This window comes from Cetorhinus maximus, chromosome 12 (assembly GCF_964194155.1).
Source record: "Cetorhinus maximus chromosome 12, sCetMax3.hap1.1, whole genome shotgun sequence".
Taxonomy (NCBI): Eukaryota; Metazoa; Chordata; class Chondrichthyes; order Lamniformes; family Cetorhinidae; genus Cetorhinus; species Cetorhinus maximus.
In genome coordinates this window covers 61,355,111-61,378,222 of record NC_135890.1, presented here as the reverse complement: position 1 = coordinate 61,378,222, position 23,112 = coordinate 61,355,111, and the positions used below count along the sequence as shown (strand labels likewise).

Here is a 23,112-nt window from a genome sequence, read left to right as displayed (position 1 = left end):
GACCACATTCCCACCCACACAAAGCACACCGTCCCCCCCACACAGACCACACTCCCCACCCCAAAACAGATGACACTCCCCCCCCACAGAAACCACACCCTCCCCTGCACACACAGACCACACTCCCCCCCAAACAGACCACACTCCCCCCCACACAGACCACACTCCCCCCCACCACACAGACCACACTCCCCCCACACACAGACCACACTCCCCCCCAAACAGACCACACTCCCCCCCACACAGACCACACTCCCCCCCACACACAGACCACACTCCCCCCCCCCAGACAGACCACACTCCCCCCCCCACACAGACCACACTCCCCCCCCACACAGACCACACTCCCCCCCCCACACAGACCACACTCCCCCCCCCCACACAGACCACACTCCCCCCCCCCACACAGACCACACTCCCCCCCCCACACAGACCACACTCCCCCCCCCACACAGACCACACTCCCCCACACACAGACCACACTCCCCCCCACACACAGACCACACTCCCCCCCCCCAGACAGACCACACTCCCCCCCCACACAGACCACACTCCCCCCCCCACACAGACCACACTCCCCCCCCACACAGACCACACTCCCCCCCACACAGACCACACTCCCCCCTCAGACAACACACCGCCCCACACAGACCACACTACCCCCACACAGACCACACTACCCCCACACAGACCACACTCCCCCCCACACACAGACCACACTCCCCCCCCACATAGACCACACTCCCCCCCCCACACACAGACCACACTCCCCCAACACAGACCACACTCCCCCACTCTCAGACCACACTCCACCCCCCACACAGACCACACTCCACCCCCCACACAGACCACACTCCACCCCTCAGACCACACACTCCCCACACAGACCACACTCCCCCCCCACACAGACCACACTCCCCCCCCCCACACAGACCACACTCCCCCCCCCCACACAGACCACACTCCGCCCCCCACACAGACCACACTCCCCCCCCCACACAGACCACACTCCCCCACACACAGACCACACTCCCCCCCCACACAGACCACACTCCCCCCCACACACACAGATCACACTCCCCCCCACACACACAGATCACACTCCCCCCCACACACACAGATCACACTCCCCCCCACACACACAGATCACACTCCCCCCCACACACACAGATCACACTCCCCCCCACACACACAGATCACACTCCCCCCCAACACACAGACCACTCTCCCCCCCTACACACAGACCACCCTCCCCCCCCCACACACAGACCACACTGCCCCCCCCAGACAGACCACACTGCCCCCCCACACAGACCACACTCCCCCCACACACAGTCCACACACCCCCCCACACAGACCACACTCCCCCCCACACAGACCACACTCCCCCCCCCCACACACGGTCCACACACCCCCAACACAGACCACACTCCCCCCACCCACACAGACCACACTCCCCCCCACCACACACAGACCACACTCCATCCCCCACACAGACCACACTCCCCCCCCCACACACCGACCACACTCCCCCCCCCACACAGACCACACTCCCCCCCACACAGACCACACTCCCCCCCCCCACACACCGACCACACTCCCCCCCCCACACAGACCACACTCCCCCCCCACACAGATCACACTCCCACCCACACACACAGACCACACTCCCCCCCCACACACAGACCACACGCCCCCCCCCCACACAGACCACACTCCCCCCCCACACACAGGCCACACGCCCCCCCCACACACAGACCACAATCCCCCCCCACACACAGACCACACGCCCCCCCCACACAGACCACACTCCCCCCCCACACACAGGCCACACGCCCCCCCCACACACAGACCACACTCCCCCCCCACACACAGACCACACTCCCCCCCCACACACAGACCAAACTCTAACCCCACACATACCACACTCACCGCCCCCACACAAACCACACCGTACCCCCCACACAGACCGCATCCCCCCCACACAGAGCACACTCCCCCCCCCACACACAGACCACACTCCCACCCACACAGACCACACTCCCAACCCCAACACACAGACCACACTCCCCCCCCACACACAGACCACACTCCCCCCCTACACACAGACCACACTCTCCCCCTACACACAGACCACACTCCCCCCACCAACACACAGACCACACTCCCCCCCCACACACAGGCCTCACTCCTCCCACACCCACACAGACCGCACTCCCCCCACCCTCACTGACCCCACTCCCCTCCCACACAGACCACACTCCCCCCCCCCACACAGACCACACTCCCCCCCCCACACAGACCACACTCCCCCCCCCCCACACTGACCCCACTCCCCCCCCACACACAGACCACACTCCCCCCCCACACACAGACCACACTCCCCCCCCACACACAGACCACACTCCCCCCCCACACACAGACCACACTCCCCCCCCACACAGACCACACTCCGCCCCCACACACAGACCACACTCCCCCCCCCACACACAGACCACACTGCCCCCTCACACACAGACCACACTCCCCCCCCACACAGACCACACTCCGCCCCCACACACAGGCCAAACTCCCACCCCACACAGACCACACTCACCCCCCCCGCACAAACCACACCCTACCCCCCACACAGACTGCAACCCCCCCACACAGAACACACTCCCCCCCCACACACAGACCACACTCCCCCCCCCACACACAGACCACACCCCCCCCCACACACACAGACCACACTCCCCCCCACACACAGACCACACTCCCCCCACACACAGACCACACTTCCCCCCCACACACAGACCACACACCCCCCCCACACACAGACCACACTCCCCCCCACACACAGACCACACTCCCCCCGACACACAGACCACACTCCCCCCCACACACAGACCACACTCCCCACCCCCACACAGACCACCCGCCCCCCACACAGACCACTCTCCCCCCCCACACAGACCACACTCCCCCCCCCAAACAGAACACACCCCTTCACCACACAGACCACACGGCCCCCCCACACAGACCACTCTCCCCCCCCACACAGAACACACTCCCCCCCCACACACAGACCACACTCCCCCCCCACACACAGACCACACCCCCCCCCCACACACACAGACCACACTCCCCCCCACACACAGACCACACTCCCCCCACACACAGACCACACTTCCCCCCCACACACAGACCACGCTCCCCCCCACACACAAACCACACTCCCCACCACACACAAACCACTCTACCCCCCTCACACAGACCACACTCCCCCACCCACGCAGACCACACTCCCCCCCTCACACAGACCACACTCACCCACCCACGCAGACCACACTCCCCCCCCACACAGACCACACTCCCCCCACCACACAGACCACACTCCCCCCCACACACAGACCACACTCCCCCCACCACACACAGACCACACTCCCCCCGCCACACAGACCACACTCCCCCCCCACACACAGACCACACTCCCCCCCCACACACAGACCACACTCCCCCCCCACCACACAGACCACAGTCCCCCACACACACAGAGGACACTCCCCCCCCACACAGACCACACTCCCCCCCCCAACACAGCCCACACTCCCCCCCCCTCAGACAACACACCCCCCCACACAGACCACACTCCCCCCCCCAAACAGAACACACCCCTTCACCACACAGACCACACGGCCCCCCTACACAGACCACTCTCCCCCCCACACACAGACCACACTCCCCCCCCCACACACAGACCACACCCCCCCCCCACACACACAGACCACACTCCCCCCCACACACAGACCACACTCCCCCCACACACAGACCACACTTCCCCCCCACACACAGACCACGCTCCCCCCCACACACAAACCACACTCCCCACCACACACAAACCACTCTACCCCCCTCACACAGACCACACTCACCCACCCACGCAGACCACACTCCCCCCCACACAGACCACACTCCCCCCGCCACACAGACCACACTCCCCCCACACACAGACCACACTCCCCCCACCACACACAGACCACACTCCCCCCGCCACACAGACCACACTCCCCCCCACACACAGACCACACTCCCCCCCCACACACAGACCACACTCCCCCCCCCACCACACAGACCACAGTCCCCCACACACACAGAGGACACTCCCCCCCACACAGACCACACTCCCCCCCCCAACACAGCCCACACTCCCCCCCCCTCAGACAACACACCCCCCCACACAGACCACACTCCCCCCCACACAGACCACATTCCCCCCCCACACAAACCACACCGTCCCCCCCACACAGACCACACTCCCCCCCACACGGACCACACTCCCCCCCACACGGACCACACTCCCCCCCACACGGACCACACTCCCCCCCACACGGACACACTCCCCCCACACGGACCACACTCCCCCCCACACGGACCACACTCCCCCCCACACGGACCACACTCCCCCCCACACGACCACACTCCCCCCCACACGGACCACACTCCCCCCCACACGGACCACACTCCCCCCCACACGGACCACACTCCCCCCCACACGGACCACACTCCCCCCCACACGGACCACACTCCCCCCCACACGGACCACACTCCCCCCCACACGGACCACACTCCCCCCCACACGGACCACACTCCCCCCCACACGGACCACACTCCCCCCCACACGGACCACACTCCCCCCACACGGACCACACTCCCCCCCACACGGACCACACTCCCCCCCACACGGACCACACTCCGCCCAACACGGACCACACTCCGCCCAACACAGACCACACTCCCCCCCACACAGACCACACTCCGCCCAACACAGACCACACTCCTCCCTCACACACGGACCACACTCCCCTCCACACACAGACCACACTCCCCCCACCCCCCCCCACCACACTGACCCCACTTCCCCCCCCCACGCAGACCACACTCCCCCACCCACACTGACCCCACTCCCCCACCATGCAGACCGCACATCCCCCCCACACAGACCACACTCCCTCACCCCCCACACAGAACACACTCCCCCCCCACACAGACCACACTCCCCCCCCACACAGACCACACTCCCCCCCCACACAGACCACACTCCCCCCCACACACAGACCACACTCCCCCCACACACAGACCACACTCCCCCCCACACACAGGCCACACTCCCCCCCCCCCCACACAGACCGCACTCCCCCCACCCACACAGACCGCACTCCCCCCACCCTCACTGACCCCACTCCCCCTCCCTCACAGACCACACTCCCCCCCCCACACAGACCACACTCCCCCCCCCCACACAGACCACACTCCCCCCACCCACACTGACCCCACTCCCCCCCACACACAGACCACACTCTCCCCCCCACACAGACCACACTCCCCCCCCACACAGACCACACTCCCCCCCCACACAGACCACACTCCCCCCCACACACAGACCACACTCCCCCCTCCACTCCTCACACAGAGACATACCTCACACACACCGCGCATTGAGACAACATCAACAGTTTCTGTTTATATAGCACACTTAATATCATATAACATCCCAAGTTGCTTCCCAGGAACATTACAAAATATAATTTTACCCTGAGGCACCTAAGGCAATGTTAGGGCAGATGACCAAAGGTTTGTCCAAACATGCAGGTTGTAAGGTATATCCTCATGGAGGAAAGCAAGTTAAAGAGACCACGATATTTAGGACGGAATTCCAAATCTCAATTACAAAATTAGATCAAGCCTGGATTCTGCCTGGATTTTCACCCCCACAGGAGATGCACCGAGCTGGGAAATTTCCCGGCTTGCTGCACCTGCTTTGGGGATCAGTGCCATGAATGAGACGAATCTTGCTCTGGGCGGAGGGGTCGGGTATGGGATGGAGTCCGGCCTGCCAACCCAGCATGCAGACCGGGGGCAGCCACAGGAGCTGCTGAGTGCTGAGGTGGGCTGGTTAAAAGGCCTGCCTCGGTTCTCTGAGACTTTGTCCCAGCTGTGTTATTAAACATTAGGTGCTCTAGGCCCTCGCCCCTCACACCCCCTCACCGCCTCATCCACTTCCCATGCCAATACATGCCAACTCATGCCACCCCATACTCCCCACCCACGCAATGACCTCTCATGTCTTCCATGCCTACTTATGACCCATACCTGCCCCCATGACCCCTTACAGGCCCTATGCTAACTTACCCTGTATCCACCCTGGGCAGGCCTCAGGAGCCATGCTGAGATGAAATAAAATACATTTCTAAATATCTATTATGGTCTCTACTATATAATAAAACACTCTAATTCATGAAACCTCTTTCAAGACAATTAAAAATCCTCAAGTACTTAACCCCTTATAAAAACAAATATTGGTCTTCACAATCCCATATCAACAACATCTAACCCTTTAATAGCCTCTTTGAATTTACAGCCTCCCACTCTGGTAACTCAACACTGAGTTCAAATGGCCCTCTGCTGAGTTTGGGTTTCCCACATGTGGGAGTCACTTCCCCCCCCACCGATCTCCCCACCAGCAAAAATGGCTCCTGCCGGATATGGGGGCGGAACCTCTGGATCCGGAATCCACCCCCCATTTTGGATACACCATGGAATCTCCACGACTCCGGAATTGCAGGCCTTTGTACAAAATTTGTTCAGCATTGATTCCTGTTAAGTGACCATCGTAGATTGTAGGATGCCAGCTTCTATATAGTCTTACCGCAGGAACTGAGGAGTTTGTAGATACGGTAAGTTGAGTACTTTCTGGCTGCAGGACTGTAGTTGTTTCCAATGGAATCACTGAAAAAGTAAACAAAAACCTCAGTGAATCTCTGCCAGATAATGAGTTCAATGCACTCATTGATCTCGGAGCTATCGTCACACTCATTTTCTCCTGAGATGCTGGAGCCACAGCATCTCTATTTCTATAAATAACTGCAATAAGTCCACAAGCAAAATCGGCAACAAATGAAATGGTTACGCGTCTTCAAAAAGAGAGGATGTTTTATGAAAGTATTACCGCAGGCAAAGTGTTTACAGCCATTCTATATCCCAACATCCCCTATTCCATATAATGGAATGTTATTGAGAGCCAGGAGTAAAGGAGCCTGGTTTTGGATTGATGTCAGGTAGAGAGGCGGGGGCCAGGTTTCAAACAGCCCCCATGGGAAATCTGGCTGCTGTTAATAGCCTCAGAGTGCCGTCAGTCTGTGCCGTCACCATCCCGATAATACTGGCTACGTGGCTGCTGTAATTTTGAAAGGGGCCTTCTGCCAGGTGTCCAAAGTGCCCGCCTGTTTCCAACAGAAGGCCGCTTTTTATTTGGAAATCTAGGGCCTATGATGTAGTGGTTGGAACTGGTTGGCAGTTACACCATGGTCACTCTGATCAGTTCCCGGGGCAATGGGGCCAAAGAGGTGGGGTGAAAGTAAGTGTTGAATCATTTTTGTGGGGTCCACGAGAGCAGGAATGAACTACCATTTAAATTGCACCTTTTAAAATCTCGTTATGTCTCAAAGTGCTTCACAGCAAAAGTATATTTGAAGTGTAGTCACTGTTGTAATGTAGGAAATACAGCAGCCAATTTGCACACAGCAAGCTCCCGCTAACAGCAATATGATAATGACCAGATAAACAGAAAAAAACTGGAAATACGCAGATCAGTTCGCATCTCTGGACAGAGGATTGTAGAGTTAGTATGTAAGGTCAATAACCCATCAGTGCCCTGCTGAATATTTCCATCTTTTGGATTTCCAGTATCTGCAACATTTTAGTAAATGCCCTGGGCCTGAGAGGAAATACACAGCCTGGCTTTAATGTCTCATCCAAAAGATGTCACCTCCAAAATAGAGGACGTCCTTCTTGAAATGTCGAGCTGGATTCGGTGCTGAAAAACTGGCTGGAAACCACAACCTCTGCCTCATGGGAATAAAAAATGAGCCAATTTGACACTTGCTGTTACAATTATTAAATCAGGGGCTGCTATTGTGAGGGAATTGATAGTTTTTGGATTTTTTTTTGTCTGTGTGTTTTTGAAAGTTAGCACCTGTGGGGGTGAACTTTGGTTGACTGGAGATTGTGACATTTATGGTACAGAATTTACCCATACATCAAATTCTGCTTAGGAATGGGGAGGAACCCTGTTGGGAGATATTAATAGGTTACACTGAGTCAAGAGTCAGTTTGTTGGGAGCAGATGAAGAGGAAGGTCAGCTCCATGCGGCTGAAGTGCTACCATGAGGTCCATGCTGCTGAGGAGGCTGGGGCTCACAGAAGCCCCGGGACCTAATGGTAACTCAGTGCTGCTGAGAATTGGGATCATGGAGGCTCAGGGGGAGTAGTGTTCTGCTCAGAACAGCTAGAGTGCTGAGGTTGTGTTGGTAATTAGTTGCTGGAGTCCAGCCTTATGAACTCAGTGAGATACAGTCTCGGGAAAAGAGATTGAGCAACTGGGAGGCGAGCAGTCATTGGTGCATTCTGAGTTAGAGTTGCTGTTGAGGGAAATCAGAAGCTAGATCCTTGAAAGATAGGAGCTGAAATCCCTCATGAGGAATACAGCATTTAAAAGAAATTTTGTGACCCACAGTGATTATCGATGTCAGGGTAGGTTGCTGCAAAATTCATGAGATCTGGTTGGTTGGGTCTACCATTTAATGTATAGTTTGTGGTGTGTTTGGCCACAGATTCCCTGTTACTTCTTGTTTACCTCATGTTATCTCTATATGTTAGAGTATATTATAGATGGTGTTGACTGTTTGCTTTGCTGACTTTTGTAAAGGAAAAGTTCTTCTGATTGTTTAAAACTATGTAATCATGTGGCTTCGTTCTCTTTGTAAACAACTGGGATTTCAAATGTCATCTACTTTAATACAAAAATAACTGGCCCATAACTGGATTGTAACTAAAGTTTGGGGGTTTCGACTGGAATCGTGACAAAATTGTGGGTCTTGCCCAGGACCGTAAGCAAATTTTGAGTCTGGTTTGGAACCGTAACAAAATTTGGGGCTCATCCGGGATTTTGAATCCATAGACGGATACCGGTGCAGGGACTTGCTAAATTTAAGGCCAACAGGATCTCACAGTGAATTTTGCCATACTTATTGAAAAAACAGCTATGCCTTTGTCAATTGCTATGGCTTTTTTGGAGAGGGAAGATTTACACCAATTAACCAAGGGTAGGTTAATAGCATTAGTGGAAATGTTGAAGTTAGAGTTAAAAGCAAGGGCTAAAAAAACAGATATAATTGATGTAACAGTACAAAATCTGGGATTGGAAGAAGAAATGCCTGATGCTGGTAGAATGCAGCTTGAATTGGCTAAAACTCAGATACAGATGAAGCAGCTTGAAATAGAAAGAGAGGGAAAAGGAAAGGAAAGAGCAAAAGAAACGAAAATGCGAAAGTTTGAAATTGAACTCCAAAGAAAGGAGTTAGCAAGTGAGGGAAGGGATAAGGAAAGAGACAGAGAGTTTCAAGGAGAAAGGGAAGAGAGACAATTTGCCCTGGAAATAGAAAGTTTAGATTACAGTTTGAAAGGGGTGATGTGTTGAGTCCCATTCTGAGCTTTGATACAACCAAGAATCTTTGCCTAATGCATCCATTCACTGAGGAAGGAGTTGAGAGATATTTTATCTCATTTGAAAAAAATGACTACAAAGTGGGAGTGGCCAAAGGACAGACAGACTCTTATTTTGCAGAGTGTTTTGGTAGGAAAGCAATGGATGATAATTCTCGCCTTTCGGAAGAACAATCCTCAAATTATAAGACCTTTAAAACTGCAGTACTTAGCACTTATAAGCTTGTCCTCGAAGAATATCAGTTGAAATTTCAAAATTTAAAGAAAAGCCAAATGAAATGTCTGTGGCATTTTCCAGGGAGAGAGCAATGCTGTGGATTAGCTAATTCTGGGCACTGAATCTTGAACAGAATTTTGAGAATGTGAGAGAGCTAATGACAATGGAAAATTTTCAAAACAGCATCCCCATAATCATTAGGCCATACCTGAAAGACTGCAAGGTTTCAAAAATAAGGGAAGCTGCAATTCTGGCAGATGGGTATGATATATCACATAGACAGCTTGGGGGCAATAGATCTCAATTTATAGATCCACAGGGAAGCTGGAAGACTAGAACAGAGCCTGACTTTAAAGAGAAGGGAGAGGCTGTTCCAGTCAATAAAAATGATAGTATTGGGAATGAAAGTGGTGTAAAGAAACTAGTAAGCTTTCATTGCCACAAGACAGGGCATGTAAAAGCAAATTGTTGTAAGTTGAATGGTAAAATGGTGGCATTAATAGGAACACTTAAGAAGTCTTCAGAAAAGACCAGGCCAGTAAAGGAGATGGGTGGTAAAACAATAGCAATAGTACAATTGCAAAGTGTTCCCTTAGAACCTATCATAGTGGTAGAAATGGTTCAGGGTGCCAAGGAGATTCTTCTGTGAATACTGATTAAGTGAGGCAGGTTACTGGAGGTTATGGAGCTTTAGTCTTGAAGGGGGAAGTATTGTCTTACTCCACCAACAAAACAAGTAAACAAATTAATATTTTGAGAGACACTGGGGCAGTTCAGTCATTGATGGTTGCTGATGATACGATTTGTCTTCCAGTTGGTTTGATGAAAGAAAAAGTATTAATGGTTTCCTGGAGCAATATGTTGTGGTGCCAACAAGAGATAAAGTTTTATGGGTCTAGTATTGTGCAAGAGGCAGGGTTAATTTGTAATCTCATAGTAAAAGATCCGCTGAGAAATAATGATCATAATACAATTGAATTTCGCATTAAGAGTGACATACTCCAATCACAAGCAAGAATTGTAAACTTAAACAATGCCAATTACATTGGTATGAGGGGAGAGCTGGCTAAGGTTGATTGGGTAAATAGTTTAAAAGCAATGGCAGTAAATAAATAGTGGAAAACATTTAAAGAAACAATTCAAAAGTTGTCAACAAAATTACAATCCAGTTAAAAAAAACTCAGCAAGAAAGATTGCTCATTGGAAATTAAGGATAGTATTAGATTAAAAGAAGAGGCTTATAAGGTTGAAAAGAATACTAGTAAGTCTAAGGATTGGGAGTGTTGTAAAAATCAGCAATGGGCCACCAAAAAGTTGATAAAAAGGGGAAGCAATAGTATGTGAGAGTGAATTGGCCAGGAATATAAAAACAGGTTTTCAATTAGCTTTTATAAGAATCTGAAAAGGAGGGGAGTAGCCCAAATAAACATTGGCACCTTGGAAGCAGAGATAGGAGAAATTATTATAGGGAATGAGGAAATAGCAGAGACTTTGAACAAATATTTTGTGTCTGTCTTCACAGTAGAAGTTGCATATCAGAAATAGAAGGTGACCTAGGTGCTAACGAGAGAGAGGAAGTTCAGGTAATTAATATCAGCAGAGAAAAAGTATTGGAGAAACTCAAGGGGCTAAAATCTGACAAATGCCCAGGACCTGATGGTCTATACCCTAAGGTTCTAAGAGAGGTCGCTTTAGAGATGAGTTGATTATGATTTTACAAAATTCTCTAGTTTCTAGAACAGTTCCAGCAGATTGAAAGTTAGCAAATGTAACATCGCTATTCAAGAAAGGAAGGAGGGTGAAAACTGGGAATACACGTCAGTTAGCCCGACATCAGTTATCAGGATTGCAGATCCACAACTCCCTCACAAGCTCTGATTCTCCTTATTTCCACCCCACCTCTCGCAAAAACACTCCCCGACCCTCCCAACTTCTGGGTTTGTGACCATAACTTCAACCCCACCCCAAAAACCTGCCCAGTAACTATCACAGGACAAATGTTTCTGAAAGGTTCACTACTATTGCAATTATGCTGACTGGCCTGTGCTTGTCATTTTTATCCATCCCCTCTTTTTTAAACAGGTGTAACATTTGTGATTCTCGAATCCTCAAACTCTACCCCCATGTACAATGATGATTGAAAGATTGTGGCCAGAACCTGTAACATTTCAGCCCCTATGTCCCTCAGCATCCTCAGGTCGATCCCACCTGGACTGGGTGATGTTTCTCCTTTGAAGACTGCTAGCCCTTTAAGTATCTCCTCTTTAATCATTTTATCCTCTCCAATGTTACTACTGCCGCCTCCTTTTTTTCAGGAGGAATTACCCACCTGTTACCTTTCATTACTAAAACGAAAAACAATTTAAATGTGCTTTCCAGCCTTGATGCATGACAATTATCTGTGTTACCCATTTGCAACATGTGTCTGCTTGAATCAGAAACATCACAGTTTCCACCTTCCAATACACTCTTACCTTTAGTAGCTGATAGTCCCTCACCATGGCACGACCAGGCTTTTCAGCGTTGGGCTAGACTCAGAGGATGCTGGACAAAAATGGACAATACCAAAGTCACCAGCTATTTACAGCCCACTGGACTTTACTTCCCTTTGACTATTTTAAAAATTAATTCCTGGGATATTGGAGTAATTGGTAAGGCCAGTCCATCCCTAGTTGCCCTTGAGAAGTTGGTGGTGAGCTGCCTTCTTGAGCCATTGCAGTCCCTGTGGTATAGGTACACCCACAGTGCTGTTGGTGGGGGGGGGTAGTACCAGGATTTTGACCCAGCGACAGTGAAGGAACGGCGATATATTTCCAAGTCAGGATGCTGAGTGACTTGGAGGGGGACTTCCAGGTGGCGGTTTGGGTACAGGATTGTTTTGGGTCATTTAAACATCATGAACTTTTGACACTTTGGCAAGTGGAAAACTCAGGCTGTCAGTTAACAATAAAGAACAGATTTTTGTTTTTGTTGAGAGAGACAGGAAACAGGAAGATAATGGTTTGGACTGTAACAGCAACAAACCTCGCACCTCTGTCTGCTGCTGGGTAAACAAACAGAAAACAGGCACAGAACTGGAAAGGTCAGGACTCAGACACTGAAACAAGAAAAGAGCAAAGGTCTCATTTACCTCAAAACAGTGTCAATCCTGTACACAGTCGTGAGCATTGCTTAGAGCAGTTACTCGTTATTGTTTGGCAATTGAATAACATATTAGTAATCTTAATACCAGTTTCTGTGATTCTTATTTCCACTGAAGGTTATAAACTAGTTAAGAGGCTATTTCCCTAAAGACAGGGATACATTAAGAATAATAACCCTACAGCGGTGTCTCCTGTGCCTGCTGCCCTTGTCCCTCGACATGGTGGAGGTCCTGGCTTTGGGACGATCAGCCATCTGTAGACATAATTAAAGATAAGTGGAACATTTTCTGGAGCTGGGGCCAAGTCTTACCCAGGCTCCCTTCTGTTGTCTGAGGTGCTTTTGTTCTGCTGGGTGAAGGTACTTGGCTGTTCCTGGAAATATTTCTGTTTCAATTGGAAATGTTATTTTTATAACAATAGTGAATGAAGTTATTGAAGCAAGTTCTCTGGCAGTGTTTGAGTGGAGCCAGAATTGGGGTGATCCTCCTCTTGGAGAAAGAACATTATGAAATAATTGGCTGTGAACCATCTCCTGACCTTTTTTCCAGTTAGAAGGAACTAGTTCCCCGAGGCTTGTTGACCCTTTGTGAAAATTACAAAGCAGGAATTTCAGGTCTCAGCCATATCCACATGCAGTCATGTACAAAGAGGGCATCAAGTTACAACATGTGTGGCATAGCCAAGTAGGGAGTTCTTACTTGTGGGTTATTATGCTGTGTGCAGTGAAATAAGAACTATCTGTACAGCCAGTGCAAAGTAAAACATGTGTAGTCATGTGTTGCTAAGATATTCTGGTTGTGGGCAGCATCAGAATTATTGCTACAGAAGATAAGGGGCTAGAATTTGGAGCACTCAACTATTTATACAGGCATAAATCAGGGTACAATATGGCAGGTGGTGTGTCTGGGCTCAGTCCTTGCCAGAGATGCATTGTCTGTCTATTGGTGAAGGCTCCCCCACAGCTATAGAGGACCTAAATTAGAGCCTTTATATATACAAAATATGGGGCCATTTGTCTATTTGACACCCACTTTGCAAATCAGGATTGTCCATGGCTGCTACCAGAAAAGTCAATGTGAATCTTTTTACTCTCTTTAGGCATTAATAGTGAGGCCATCTCACAAATCTATCAACAAAAGCAGGTTGAACAGATGTCCTCATTATGAATGCCTGGCTGAGCTCCAAGGATTGCTAATGCACTTAGATCTCAGCAAGCAATGTTTATATAGCTGCCAAGGGGAGGGAAAGCTTTGTTTGGTTGACACCTGCTGTTTCTTTGAAGAGTTTTCTCACTGCCTGTCTGTTTATTTACACAAAATATAAGGTCTGAAGTGGAGAAAGGCTTCTGAAACTGATACAATGAATGGCTGTGGTTGATTGACAGCTTTTTGAGAAGGTAATAGGACCAATGTATATCAATGGGAATGTTAAAAGGCTGTGATGACTTGGGATTGGGGATCCCCCATGGTTCACTGCTCCTCTGAGAGGGCCTGAAACGTGTATACTTGCCGCAAGGTGGGAGGTGGGGTTGAGCTGTCCACCCCTGCAATGGAGCTGGAAAGGGCAGGAGTGCTACATGCAGGCTGGCTGCCCACATCCTTATCCCATACCCACCAAAATGGCTGGAAAGGGCAACGGGGTGGGAATCTTGGAATCAGGTCCTGCACACCAAGTTGGCTTGACTCAGCGAAAATCCAGGCCAAAATCTATTAATAATTCTAGAGTTGGTATTATTTGAAAAATTTGCAATTTTATTCTGCTCGCCCAAGTCTAGGTCATTAATATTGATCAAGAAAAGCAATGATCTTAGTACAAGCCTCTGGGGAGCCCCACTGAATACCTTCCTCCAGACTGGAAAAATAACCCTTAACTGCTACTGTTTCCTGTCACTCAACCAGCTCTGTATCCATGCTGCCACTCTCCCTTTTCTTCCATGGGGTTTGACTTTGCTGACAAGACTATCATTTGGTACTTTATCAAAAGCCTTTTAGAAGTCCAAGTACACCACATCAACTGCATTACCCTCATCAACCTCATTGAGGCAGCAGTAATGGTGATGGCATTAAAAGTATGGCTGTAGAAACTTACTCCACAGCACCAACAGCTGGCTAGAGTCCACAACCACATCCTCACAGGCAACTGTTTACATACAGGGCTTCCATTCCAATGCCTGAAATTTCTGTAGGGTTCTTCCTATCACATCCCAAAACTTTGACAAATAACCGCAACCCCTCCCCCGTTGCACCTCCCATCAGAGAAATGGCTTAAATGGCTAAAAATGTTGACCATGTGGTAGTTCACATGCTCAATACTATTTCTTATTATAACTGTAATTAACTGAGAGTGAAGGGCTTAGGAGAGAGCGCAAAGATACTTACACCTTAAGCAAGTTTGTAAATGGTGTTCAGAGTCAAAAAGTTTGAATATTTTTACCTGTGTCAGTCATGTGATCCATCACCTCTGACACACAAATTTTACTGCAATGATGCTGAGAAATACATTGCAGCATTTAGACTACAGCAGAACTGTCATAAATATCACCTGGTGCGTGCGACAATCCTGACTGTTGGTGAGCAACAGCGCAGGAGGTGGGCTGAGAGCAAATAAAGCAATTGCACAGCATTTACCAACTGGCCCTGTTTACTGAACAATGAATGTAGAGTCAGTTGGGCACTGCCCTTATTTAAATATAAAGTGTCCCAGACACAGCTCCTTTATTTAGATTACAATGTTATAATCCGTCAATTATTCTGTTCTCCAGAACGCAGAAAGGTTACCTAGTGACTGTAAAGAAAAATATTAAATTGATACTAAAATAGCTTGAAACCATAGAAAAGATTTTATTGTAATGATAATGGATCAGGAAATTGACAATATTTCACGGGATATATATTTCCTCATAGTTTCGATGCCTTTTTCAGGGATTCAATCAGAAATAATACTTTAGATCTCCTATTCAGTGACACAAGTGATGCTGCAGCTTTCAGTTGTGTCTGAGTTGGATTTATTGCTTGGCCAGGAGAGGAATGGGATTGTTTGCAGCTGCAGTAGGGAGGCCAGTGACCAGATAAGCACCAGCAGAGCTGCTGGGAGCACTTCAGAGGGAGCTAGTGGAATCGGTATGTCTGCTCCCAGGAAAAACACAGCAGGAAAGCTGGCTGACTGAGTGTTATAACAAAAGACAAATGGAGAGAAAGAAAGTGAATGAGTTAAAATTAAAAAAAAACTAATCCATTCCGAAAAGACAAAGCTCAAGAAGTGGGAGAACAAGGTTTAATTAGACCTGCTGAGTTTTTCCAGGTATTTTTATTTTTGTTTTGGATTTCCAGCACCCGCAGTTTTTTGCTTTTATCTTAAGGTTTAATTAGGGATTGAAAACAAATATTTAGATTTGAAGTGAAGAAACAGATGGGAAGCTCGATTTGTGTTGAAGCAGCAGATTGTATACAGCAATGAGTAGGCAGGAGCTGGGGCTGACAGCTTAGACACATATTCAGACTTTGGGAGACAGTTTGGTTGAGTGAGGCGGGGGTAAGGGAAACAATAAGTAAAGGCAAACTGTCTACAGGGAAGTCGTTTGTAGACAAGCAAACTGAATAAGTGGTTTCCAGGACAGTAACCACAAACTCAGAGAGAATTCTGCTGCATTTCCTCCACCAAACTGGGGCATGTCTCTCCTTGGATGGCAGAGTGAGTTATGGGTGAGCTGACATTTTACATTCGCAACAAAGATTTGAGGCTGATTGCCCCCATGAATCAGTGCTGCTGACTATCAACCTGCCCGATGTGATGAGCTGAGCTAATTATCAGCACGTTTCCATAGTAACGGCAAAGTCATTCTATAGTTGTTGGAGAAAGGAATTACTGCCACCTGATTAGCAACAAGTAGCTAACTAAGGTTCTGAATGTATTAGAAATCATGGGATCAGAAATCAAAGCCATTTGTGAATTTAACTATGTGGTTACAGTATTACTGCAGCACCAGCTCCAGGATAGTAGCCGGGTCGGAACACTATTAACACAGGGTTTCGTTTCTTGTGCCATTCCCGTTCCGTCCTTCCAACCCCAGCAGCTACACAGGTAGTCAGGCAGCTGCACAGGTAGTCAGGTAGCTACAAAGGTAGTCAGGTAGCTATCCAGGTAGTCAGGCAGCTGCACAGGTAATCAGGTAGCTGCACAGGTAGTCAGGTAGCTCTACAGGTAGTCAGGTAGCTCTACAGGTAGTCAGGTAGCTGCACAGGTAGTCAGGCAGCTACGCAGGTAGTCAGGTAGCTATACATGTAGTCAGGTAGCTCTACAGGTAGTCAGGTAGCTATACATGTAGTCAGGCAGCTGCACAGGTAGTCAGGCAGCTGCACAGGTAGTCAGGTAGCTGCACAGGTAGTCAGGTAGCTCTACAGGTAGTCAGGTAGCTCTACAGGTAGTCAGGTAGCTGCACAGGTAGTCAGGCAGCTACGCAGGTAGTCAGGTAGCTATACAGGTAGTCAGGTAGCTGCACAGGTAGTCAGGTAGCTCTACAGGTAGTCAGGTAGCTATACATGTAGTCAGGCAGCTGCACAGGTAGTCAGGTAGCTGCACAAGTAGTCAGGTAGCTCTACAGGTAGTCAGGTAGCTCTACAGGTAGTCAGGTAGCTGCACAGGTAGTCAGGCAGCTACGCAGGTAGTCAGGTAGCTATACAGGTAGTCAGGTAGCTGCACAGGTAGTCAGGTAGCTGCACAGGTAGTCATGTAGCTACACAGGTAGTCAGCTAGCTGCACAGGTAGGCAGGCAGCTACACAGGTAGTTAGGTAGCTGCACAGGTAGTCAGGTAGCTGCACAGGTAGTCATGTAGCTGCACAGGTAGTCAGGCAGCTGCACAGGTAGTCAGGTAGCTGCACAGGTAGTCAGGCAGCTGCACAGGTAGTCAGGTAGCTGCACAGGTAGTCAGGTAGCTGCACAGGTAGTCAGGCAGCTGCACAGGTAGTCAGGTAGCTGCACAGGTAGTCAGGTAGCTGCACAGGTAGTCAGGCAGCTACACAGGTAGTCAGGTAGCTGCACAGGTAGTCAGGAAGCTGCACAGGTAGTCAGGTAGCTATACAGGTAGTCAGGTAGCTATACAGGTAGTCAGGTAACTACACAGGTAGTCAGGCAGCTGCACAGGTAGTTAGGTAGCTACACAGGTAGTCAGGTAGCTATACAGGTAGTCAGGTAACTACACAGGTAGTCAGGTAGCTATACAGGTAGTCAGGTAGCTATACAGGTAGTCAGGTAACTACACAGGTAGTCAGGTAGCTACACAGGTAGTCAGGTAGCTATACAGGTAGTCAGGCAGCTGCACAGGTAGTCAGGTAGCTGCACAGGTAGTCAGGTAGCTGTACAGGTAGTCAGGCAGCTGCACAGGTAGTCAGGTAGCTGCGCAGGTAGTCAGGTAGCTGCGCAGGTAGTCAGGTAGCTGCGCAGGTAGTCAGGCAGCTACGCAGGTAGTCAGGTAGCTACACAGGTAGTCAGGTAGCTACACAGGTATTCAGGCAGCTGCACAGGTAGTCAGGTAGCTGCACAGGTAGTCAGGTAGCTGCACAGGTAGTCAGGCAGCTGCACAGGTAGTCAGGTATCTGCACAGGTAGTCATGCAGCTACACAGGTAGTCAGGCAGCTGCACAGGTAGTCAGGCAGCTACACAGGTAGTCAGGCAGCTGCACAGGTAGTCAGGCAGCTACGCAGGTAGTCAGGTAGCTGCGCAGGTAGTCAGGCAGCTACGCAGGTAGTCAGGTAGCTACACAGGTAGTCAGGTAGCTACACAGGTATTCAGGCAGCTGCACAGGTAGTCAGGTAGCTGCACAGGTAGTCAGGCAGCTACACAGGTAGTCAGGTAGCTGCACAGGTAGTCAGGCAGCTGCACAGGTAGTCAGGTAGCTGCACAGGTAGTCATGCAGCTACACAGGTAGTCAGGCAGCTACACAGGTAGTCAGCCACTGGAACAGGAACATGCCATTTAACCCTTTTAGACTGTTCCACCATTCCCTGAGAACATAGCTGTGGTACTGAGGGGATTCTGCACTGTCAGAGGCACTGCCTTTTAAATGGTACATTAAACAGAGACTCCACTTTCCATCTCAAATGGGTGTCAAAGATCCCATGGCACTATTGAAGAACAGCAGAGCAGTTATCCCTGGTGTCCTTCCTGGCCAAAATTTATCCCACAACCAACATCAGTGAAACAGATTACATTGTCATTACCACAGTGCTGCTTGTGGGATCTTGCTGACTGGAAATTGACTGCCACACTTCCTATTTTACAACAGTGACAACACTTAAAATGTATCGTTGAAAAAAGACATCTGTCAAAGCTTTTTGTCTTGCACTCATCAGGACAATCACAAGAATATCAATGTCATGGGAAGCAACAACTTTATATTGTATGAGAACAGAGTGCTGATTGGCTGGCAAGTAGACTCTGGTCAATGGAGGCATTGTCATGGAGAATGCACCAGTTAACGGTGACTGACAGTTAACTGCCAAGCATTGTTTGTAATTTCAAACAATGAACAGTGGCATGAGATCCCAGTTTTGCAGCTCACTCATTGGTGCCTCTTTTTGTTCCTCATTTTGTGGCTAACTTATTGGAATTTTCCAGGCCCTTTTGTTGGGGGTGGGGGAAAGTGCAGGGAGGATGGGCTATGTGGCAGGAACGCTGGAAAAATGGGGTGGGCAAGTATTTTCCTGCCATCATGCCATTTTTCCAGGGGTGGTAAAGTTGGCAGTTCTGCCAATATGCCTGCTAGGAGGCCAATTAAGGGCCACTACTCGACTCGCCAGGCATTTTGCCTGTGCTGGGAGGGTCCACTGCTGTGTGGGAAGATCGAGCAGATGCCCAGTGTGCTCCAGATGGTGGCCCTCCTTTATGAGCATTCCATGGCACACAGAGAAACCCCTTGGTGGCACTAGTCACCCCCAAAGCAACAGGTGCCATCAGTGCTCAGCAACACCACCCCTCCCCTGGATCACCAGGGCCTGCCTCACCCCAGCATCCCCCAGCCCCACTCACCTGTGTTCAAAGGCAACCGGACAGTGAGGCAGCCCCTCCTGAAAGCTGCAGCTTCTGCACTGGCCATCACTAACGGTGGCTTTGCTGAGGCTGCTGTACTGCCAACCCTCTGATTGGGCCAGCAGCTGTTGAGGCAGTCATCATGCTTAATTGGATAGCAGCTGTGGTGGTAGCCACCTAATTGGCCATCATGAGCAAAATACAGCTCTGGGTCCTGCTGTCTGCTGAAGTGGGGTCACCTCCCACTTTTGACCCCAGCAGTGGGACTTCAGCCCTTGCAACAAAATTCAGCCCCAAGTGTTTTTAAATGGTTCAAATTTTAGCAGCCGAGGTTGATATATGTGTCAGTCCACACAAGCTTCTGCTTCACACTTGTTAAATACAAGTGACATGATCTCAGGAAAAACTCTTAGAAACTCTTTCTTGACTTCATAATGAAATTAAGCAAAATTTCCTGTGAATTATCTTCGGATATCTTAACCAAACTGTCCCTTTCCCCTCTCCTATTGTTTTCAAGAAGGAGTTAGATATCGCTCTAGGGGCGAAAGGGATCAAAGGATATGGGGAGAAAGCGGGAGCAGGCTATTGAGTTGGATAAAGCCATGATCATAATGAATGGTGGAGCAGGCTCAAAGGGCCAAATGGCCTACTCCTGCTCCTAGTTTCTATGTTTCTATGTTTCCTATGTTTCTATGTTTTGGTGTGTCCCAATATCCTTCAGAACACAGGCCTGTGGAATAGCCTGAGCCTGTACAGTAACAGAAGAAATATCTCTACCCACTACATTGTCTTAAAGTTCACCCATAAATTCTACTTAGGTTTATAGTAAACTTTCCACTGTAAGAAAAGTCCAAGGGACAGACACACCATCCATGGTTAACTAGAAAGGTTAAAGAAAATATCAAACTTAAATAAAAAGCATATAATTACCTCTTGCAGCTATGCCAGTCATATCTAGTTTTCTGACTCCCCTGATTCTTTTCCACCTTCCCCTCTAAATTCAGCGTTATTAAGCTCAATCTCGTCCTGAGATGGCATTTCAACAATAACTCTACAGGTTGCATTACAGGGTAGTCCTATAATGAAAAAGAAAGCGTGCTAGCTTGGTTGCCAAGGAATCGCCAGTTGGGTTTTTCATGCCTGCCTTGAATGTTTGAACCACCCTTTTGGCCAGTCCGTTTGAGGAAGGGTGGTAGGGTGCAGTTTTCACATGAGTAATACCGTTGAGGCTGATAAACCATTAAAACTCTCTGCTTCCTGTTAGCCAGCCAATCTTCTATCCATGCCAATATGTTATCCCCATACCATGAGCTTTTATTTTCCACAATAACCTTTGATATGGCACTTTATCAAATGCCTTCTGAAAATCTAAGTACAGTACATCCACCGGTTCCCCTTTATCCACAGCACATGTTACTTCCTCAAAGAACTCTAATAATTTGGTTAAACGTGATTTCCCTTTTGTAAAACCATGCTGACTCTTTGCAGTAACTATGGTTTTATTTAGTGTGTATTGTACCTTTAAAAATAATATTTGTTAGGTGAGATCACATGATCTGTAGTAACCAATAGGTGATAGCACGGGCTACCTCAGCAGTCAGTGTGGAGATGGAGTTGGAGCTGAAAGCACATGTGTAGTTGCTGCTGAGTATATTGTAAATAAACTTAAAGGTTCCACCAAAGAAGTGTCTACGGATCAACTCTATCAGTAATAGCACAACTCAGCCACCCTACCACAAACTGGCAATGAATATAAAACAGGTTTGAACAGAAGAAATCAAGCTAAAAAGAAATCGGCATTGTGCCCTGCCCAGTGATTGTAAGTAGCAAGCTCTGTTAGAATTGAAGAAGTTATCCTCTCTCAAAATGCCAAAATTTTGGAGAATTGATGCTTTTGAATGATTGGTCTCAATACATAGAACACCTCACGTTCTTTTTTCAAGTGAACAAGATTACGGGGGAAGAGAAGAGGCAAGCGATCCTCTTGAGTATTTGTGGGAGCAAAACCCACAGTCTGATTCAAAGTTTGATGGCATCCAGTGCCCCAGGCCCGAAGCATTTTGATGAATTAGGGGACCGGGTGAAGGGTCACTTTCAACACAAGCCTCAGTCACAAGGCAGAAGTTCAGGATTAATTTGTGAAATAGGCCCACAGGCAAGACAATTGCATGTGATGTGGCAAATCTGAAGCGGCTAATGGAACATTGTGAGTTCAGTACAACTCTGAACGACATGCTCAGAGATTGTTTAGTGTGTGGTGTGAAAGAGGACAATATTCAGAAAAGATTACCTGGAAAAACTCAGCAGGTCTGGCAGCATCTGCGGAGAGGAACACAGTTAACGTTTCGGGTCCTAATGACCCTTCAACAGAACTAAGTAAAAATAGAAGAGAGGTGAAATATAACCTGGTTTAAGGGGGGGTGGGACAAGTAGAGCTGGATAGAGGACCAGTGATAGGTGGAGATAACCAAAAGATGTCACAGATGAAAGGACAAAGAGGTGTTGAAGGTGGTGATATTATCTGAGGAATGTGCTAATTAAGGGTAGAAAGCAGGACAAGCAAGGTACAGATAGCCCTAGTGGGGTTGGGGTGGGTGAAGGAATCGAAAAAGGCTAAAAGGTAGAGATAAAATAATGGATGGAAATACATTTAAAAATAATGGAAATAGCTGGGAAAAAAAAAATCTATATAAATTATTGTAAAAAAGAAAAAAAAAAGGGGGGATTGGAAAGTGGGTGGGGATGGAGGAGAGAGTTCACGATCTAAAATTGTTGAAATCAATATTCAGTCCGGAAGGCTGTAAAGTGTAATGTTTCTGGGAGGGAGAGGAAGGTGTGAGGGTGGATGCGCGGGAGATGGGCCGGACACGGTTGAGGGCCCTGTCAACCACCGTTGAGGGCCCTGTCAACCACCGTGGATGGAAAACCTTGGTTAAGGAAGAAGGAAGACATGTCAGAGGAACTGTTTTTGAAAGTGGCATCATCAGAACAGATGTGAAGGAGGCGAAGGAACTGAGAGAACGGGATGGAGTCTTTACAGGAAGTGGGGTGTTAGGAGCTGTAGTCGAGGTAGCTGTGGGAGTCAGTAGGCTTGTAATGTATATTGGTGGACAGTCTATCACCAGAAATTGAGACAGAGAGGTCAAGGAAGGGAAGGGAAGTGTCAGAGATGGACCATGTGAAAA

At 49.2% G+C, this 23,112-nt stretch overlaps 1 long non-coding RNA gene across 1 annotated transcript in view; it reads left to right on the top strand.

Annotated features, from left to right (window-relative positions):
- Positions 1–22,409, top strand: part of LOC144687509 (uncharacterized) — a 246,013-nt gene extending 223,604 nt beyond the window's left edge. Inside the window, exon 2 of the long non-coding RNA XR_013578163.1 lies at positions 22,343–22,409. This is a non-coding gene — a long non-coding RNA (uncharacterized LOC144687509). The remainder of the gene's footprint in view (positions 1–22,342) is intronic.
- Positions 22,410–23,112: the final 703 nt, after the last annotated feature.